Here is a 6,344-nt window from a genome sequence, read left to right on the forward strand (position 1 = left end):
ACCAGAGTTTTTTTAAACTGCAGCATCTATACTTTTACTTAAGTAACAAATGTGTGTACTTTTGACACAACTGGAGATGTCCTAATTCTTCATGGAATTTCATTAGATGCCAGAAATATTTCTAAGAAAATATGCTCCATGTTGACATGATAACACAAGGCTACCACATGCTTGTCTAGAGATTCGATTAGGATCTGTACCGACATTACAAAGATTTCATATCAGGCTGGGATTTGGTGACTGAGCAAACTATCAGAAAACAGTGAACTCATCTCCATGTAAAAGACACCAGTGAGATGATTTGAGCTTTGTGACATGTTCAATTATTTAGCCGGAAACTGCCATTTAAAAGATGGGGATGGGGATGCTGTTGCAATGAAGAGATGGGCATAGTCAGTATAAATGCTTATGTAGGCTGTGATGTTTAAATAAAGCTTAGTTGGTACCAGCACTTCTAAATTATACAGAAAAAAAAAAATCAACATGATCGTATTACCACCAGCAGCCTAAAATGTTACAAAATGATAGAAGACAGGGGGATCTATGTTCTATGTTGATTATGTTAAATTCTGTCATGCAAATGTTGCAGGTGAAATCAAGAGTTATAAGTGATTGAACCTTTTTATTCTAATTTACTATTTCTTTTTTTGGTGACCCTGAGTGAACTGTAAAAACTAATTTCCCTGGTTTGAGCTTACAGGAGCTGCTCCATTGTGTTCTGGTGTGGTAGCCCATCAGCTTTGAGTTTTGTTGTGCTGTGTTTACAGATGGTATTTCACATAATGTCACTGCATTGAGAGGGTATTCGGGCTACTTAGACATTTCTATCATGTCAGTCTGTCTGTTCTCTGATCTCTGATATAAGCAGCCTTTTTTGTCCACACAAGTGCTTCCTGGATAGTCCTTTTTTTCCAGACCATTATGTGCTGATCCAAGAAACGGTTGTGCATGGAAATCCCAGAGGCACAGTAGTTTCTAAAATAGTCAGACCGTGCCTAATTCTATCTTAGCAAAAATGCATTATACAAAAAGGTACAGAGCAGACTGTGTTTTTAAAGAAACTGGAAGGAAGATCCTATAGAGTTTGCAGCAAGATGTTACATATCTTATGAGGGTTTGTTGTGGAGACTGCATTTTTACCTGCAATCATCTCTTGGGTTAGGCTAAAAAAAAAAAACTGAAAGGGGAATACACTAGCATGTTTTGGGGACTGCCTAAAGGCTCAAGAGCTCATTGCTTAAAAAGTGAAAGGTTCTTTATATTAAAATCATGGTGAGCTACGATGAACATCATTTTCACCAAAAAGTCATCTTTAGGTTTGTTCCACAGACCTCCTGAATACATCTATAACCATCTATAATGACTTCTTCAAGAAAACTATAGAATTTGTATGAAATCTGGTACCTTTTTTTTCTGGTTAATAAAGTAGCATATATATATGGACGTATACTTGTTTGAATTTCAAAGGATCAGTGGCTTCTGATACTTTAAAACTGTGCTTTGCTCAGATTTCTTTTGTAATGTTATGCAATACCTTTCTGAAGTGGAGTCTACATGCATTTGAGAATACCTTTAATTTAATATATAGCCTGCCAGCTAGACATGTATTAAGTTTTTGTATTTCTCTATAAAGTTGCAGCTTTATTTCAAATCTAACTTAAAGCCTGTGTAATGAAAATCTGTGAAAGGTAACATTCTCTAAACTTATGGCAGGACAGCGTATGTGTGAAAAACCAGAATAATAGTTTTTTTCTATATTATTTGGATTCTTTCACACTCCAAATAACTTCCCCTTTTACTTTGAGCTCAACTACTAACATTTATCTAAATGTAATTGCTATAGGAGAAGCACATTAGATTTCTGCATCTGACATTTGTAGATTTATAACTGACTGCTACTCACCCTGTGGGCCAATTGTGGGTTGCCTTGATGAATAGGAGTAGCAGCTCTTAGGGGATTTAGATGCCACGCAGTTCTCGGAGAAGGAAGCAGCTCATACTAAATATTAAATCAGATATATGCCTCTTTCCGGCTCACCAGAAAGAAACACGTCTGGAGGGTTGCTCTCCCTTCATAAAATGGTCTTAGAAACACCTCTAATAGAAACACATCTAACTTCTAATCCCATTTTTGCATTAAGTATTGAATCAAACCAATAAAAGAAACAAAACCTTTTTACTGCCTTGCAAAATATCAATAAACCTAGTTATGTTCCACATTTGGCAACATTACATCTATAAACGTTATGCATTTTACTGTATTATATTTGGATTGTACCAACAACAAGTATTAAGTGAAACTAGTGTCTCACATGGTTTGAAGTGGTTTTCAGAATAAAAAAAGATTCACTCTTCCTTATTGATATGTATTTAGTCTCCCTAACTCATAAAAATAACCCCAACAGCATCATTTTGCCACCACCGTGTCGGAAGGTGTGTTCCACATGTAAAGAGCAAGCAAAAACCTTTTTTAATTTTATTTGGGAATAAATATTTTTTGGTTCGACTTTAAAATTATGCTTTTTTTCAGGGTATGCAGTTTTGGTCTATTATAAAAAAACATTGCATTGCGTGCATTTGAAGTTCCATGTACAAGAAATACAAGGGTTTGAATACTTTTGCAAAGCATTGTGGGTAGCATGTCTATCACGTATTAGATTGAAGCAACAGAATTGAAATTTAAAGACCTTTGGCTTTAATTGTCCCTTTCCTTCATATCAAGGATTTTACTATTTGGAGAATTTAAACAGATTTTTTTTAGAATATTTAATTATTCACCATTGCTAAACGTTAATGTAAGCGAGGATGACATTTACTAAAGCGTGATAAATTTGGGCTTGCTTTTATAGCAAAAAACTAAAAAGCTTCTATAAAAACAAACTAAGCAACAAGAACTTCAAAAGCTTCTGTTTGGGTCTGTGTAAACCAATTACATTTAAGTCACAGACTGGCTTTAAAAAAAACATCTATTGATATTTTCAGACTCTCAAAGACTCTTTTAAAGTTTCTAATAAAAAAAAAGGACTGAAATGAAAAAAAAAAGGTTTTGCATAATAAAGAACCTTGTCCCAAGTTACAATTCAGCTTCCTAATCAAAACAAAGTGAAGTCAGACGTTAATTATGCAAGGGCTCAGTTTGCACATCATAAAGCAAATTAAAGACAAAAAAATATTGTCAAAGCTTGCTGAGAGATGAAAAGCATCCCTAAATTTACACAAGAACTAATATTATGTTTATTCGAAGGTTCATTATTTTAACACTGGGGCTGTACTGAAAATAGTTTACAGGTTTTAATGTTCAAGAATCTTTTTTCTGAATATATCTAATTTGGTTTTGGCTAAAATGCTCCATTTTAGCTTCTGTTTCTTTACTCCGTGCCCATTAAGAGTTCAACATGAATCAAATACCTCATTTTCCATGAAAGAATATAATCAAGAATAAATTACTAAAAAAAAACATTTTTTTGGTGATCTTTCACGTTACAGATACATACCTGTGTTTACGGAATTTCATTTAGGCAAATGTGATCTAATTCTGTGTGATGATAGCTTGCAGTTTTCCAGATAATGCACTGATATTTGAAGACTTTGTGAATGAATACATAAAAAATAAGTTTTAGCCCTAACAAATCTGTGCAAAGCGTCTCACTACAAAAACAAAATGAATTTGTTAGCCTTAATGGAATCAGATTGCATGCTGTGTGTAACAGGTGTTCAAAGCAGCGGGAGCTTATTGTTCCTGAACACCATGTACCATTCCTTCGAAAAGCAAAACAGAAGGTTTCTAATATCTGCAGAAAAAAGGTTGCAGTAAGATTATCATTCCAAATTAATCAGTAAATCTGTAGATTGAACTTGTCATTCCCTAAAAGCAAATCTTGATTTCATATGTGGAATTTTTATGGCAGTAAACTGCTTTTTGTTAAAAGTTATTCAAGCTTGAGTAGATTTGACACGATGGCATTTAGAAATGCTCAGAAGGAAGTAGACAGCATTTAAGCAGATTTTTCAGGCATTGGGTGTTCCCTGCTGCTTGGACTGTATTATCCTGCAGAGAAAGGGATGCTGTAAGATAGCGTGCAAAGAGTAAAACCCCTTTCATCTCCGCATTCAGTGACATCTGCCAACGGAAGAAACTCTATTGGAGCAGCAGCAGTTTTCACCGGGAAAACGCTCTGACTGGTGCTGTCTCATGGGTTGGACAGGCACCATCCCCTCTGTGTCTGTCACACCTCCCGGTTTTGACGACATGACTCCAGCTTAGAAATTTATATTCATGAGGGCAAATAAGAATGCAATACAACAAAGTGATACAACACAGAGCTCCCACTACAGCCTCCAGTGCAAAGTCTTTCCTTGTACTGTACTGCATAGTTTATACTGTACGGCATACATTTTTTATGACACAGATACCTACCGGGAGTGCAGTCAATAACTTGAACACCTGTAAAATTCAGTGTTTCAGAAAGTCGGTTATTGCTCTCAAGTATGTGGTGAGACTTGTGGTATTGATGCATTTTCTTTGCAGCCTGTTTGGAGCATTAGCTATACAGCATTGATGCATTTTCCCTCTATGGAGCATTGTCTACCACAATTGTGGTCCAGCATCCTGGCAGGCTAAACAAACACTTTACTTTAACTCTTTCACATTATCACTGCAACAGTATTTTATTGATATTTTATGTGATGTACAATGGTGCTTGTAAGCATGAAGCTGAACAGGAATGTGGTATTTTCAAAATGTTTTAAATATAAAGTTTAGTGTGCTTCTTTAAAAAAATAAGGAAATTAGAAGACAGATTTTAAATAAAGTTGCAAAGAAGTATAAAAGGTTAGAAGTTATACATCCATATTGCATGCTTTTGATATTTCATACAGTCCTTTGCCATTAATCATTGGAGAATATAAAGAATATGGAGCAACTAGAACACTTATCAAGACATGGCTTTTCTGCCTAAACTACTAGATGAGCAGCAGTTACAGTTAAAAGCAGCCATATTAACTCTGGAGGAGCAGAGTTAAGGGTGTAAAGGGGTTTAACTGTAAAAGGGAAGATTACCAAAGCGTTGAAGGAAATTGTCTAGAAGTCCTTTAAGCAGTGTATCCACAAAACAGATAAGACAAAAGGAAAAGATATAAAGTGATTTGATATTTAGGTCAAAACCCTATGGGCCTGATCTTCAAAATATACAAAGGAGTGGTAAATTGCTTGTGCAAAAACAGAGTTAGTGGGTCTGTTAAAGGTGATCTACAAGGCTCCTTGTGCAATGGATAACAGAAGCAAGTTTAACTGGGAAAACAGTTTGCTACTGGGAGTTTGGGGGAGCAGGGGAGCTGTAAATGAAACATGAATATTAAAGCTGTGGACTATAAAAGTAAAAAAGCTAAAGTTAAATATATATATAAGTTATAAATAATAACTATTATTATTAAACTTGACGGTGCTAAAAATGAATCTTTGGGTAAGGCATGTGTTGCTGCTCAAAGAGAATCCAAACAAATGACTGCCCTGAAGATGCAATATGATCCAACAGCTGAATCTTTAGACAGATACTGTATGAGGCGGAGGGGGAAAATAGAAAATCATAGAAAAGGGTTAACAATAAAGAAAAAAAACAATACAGAAAAACAATAAAACATCCCCCAAAGAATCGAATCCACACCTTTGTGAGACTACCTCAACAAAAGCTATTGTGATCTTCCCTTTACAGCTATTCATGCTACAGCTGCTATTAAGAGGCTTACACAGATGCCTGTGCACAAAGACTCATAATCTGGTGTAAGTAGAACAAAGTGTGGGGCCCAGAAAATGGAAATTAAAATATTACAGTCTGATGAGCTGTCTTTCATCCTCCTTGCATCATGTTGTAGAGAATCACTTGCTGTGATTTCTTTCATGCAGTCATTTGGTAGCATCTCACATCTTCTCTTGTCACCAAATGGAAAATGAAAGTTTTATATTCTGCAGCACAGAGTAGATTCCTTCTTCTGTCATCTGAGATATCAGGGCTTTTCCTGCAGTCGGCTGCAATAACTGAGCACACAAAACAAACACTTGATCCGTCTATGGTGAGAATTTGATTGAAAGCTACTTCTGGAAACCTGATTTACTGCAGCATTGATCATGTTTACAGTAAAACATGGAACTGTTCTGTATTCTTGGAAATTCCCTGGGGAAACGTGAGCATAATGTTTTCAATTGTATATGGTGAAAGGTGAAAAACTAATAATCCATAACACATTTTAACTATAAAGACAAAGTAAATCAAGGCCTAGCATTTTTTGTACAATCAGAACTTAAGGAACACTAGATTATTCTGATATGTTATTTTGAAAAAAAAAAA

The sequence above is a fragment of the Cyprinodon tularosa genome, unplaced genomic scaffold, assembly GCF_016077235.1.
Source record: "Cyprinodon tularosa strain WSP-4 unplaced genomic scaffold, ASM1607723v1 ctg34, whole genome shotgun sequence".
NCBI lineage: Eukaryota > Metazoa > Chordata > Actinopteri > Cyprinodontiformes > Cyprinodontidae > Cyprinodon > Cyprinodon tularosa.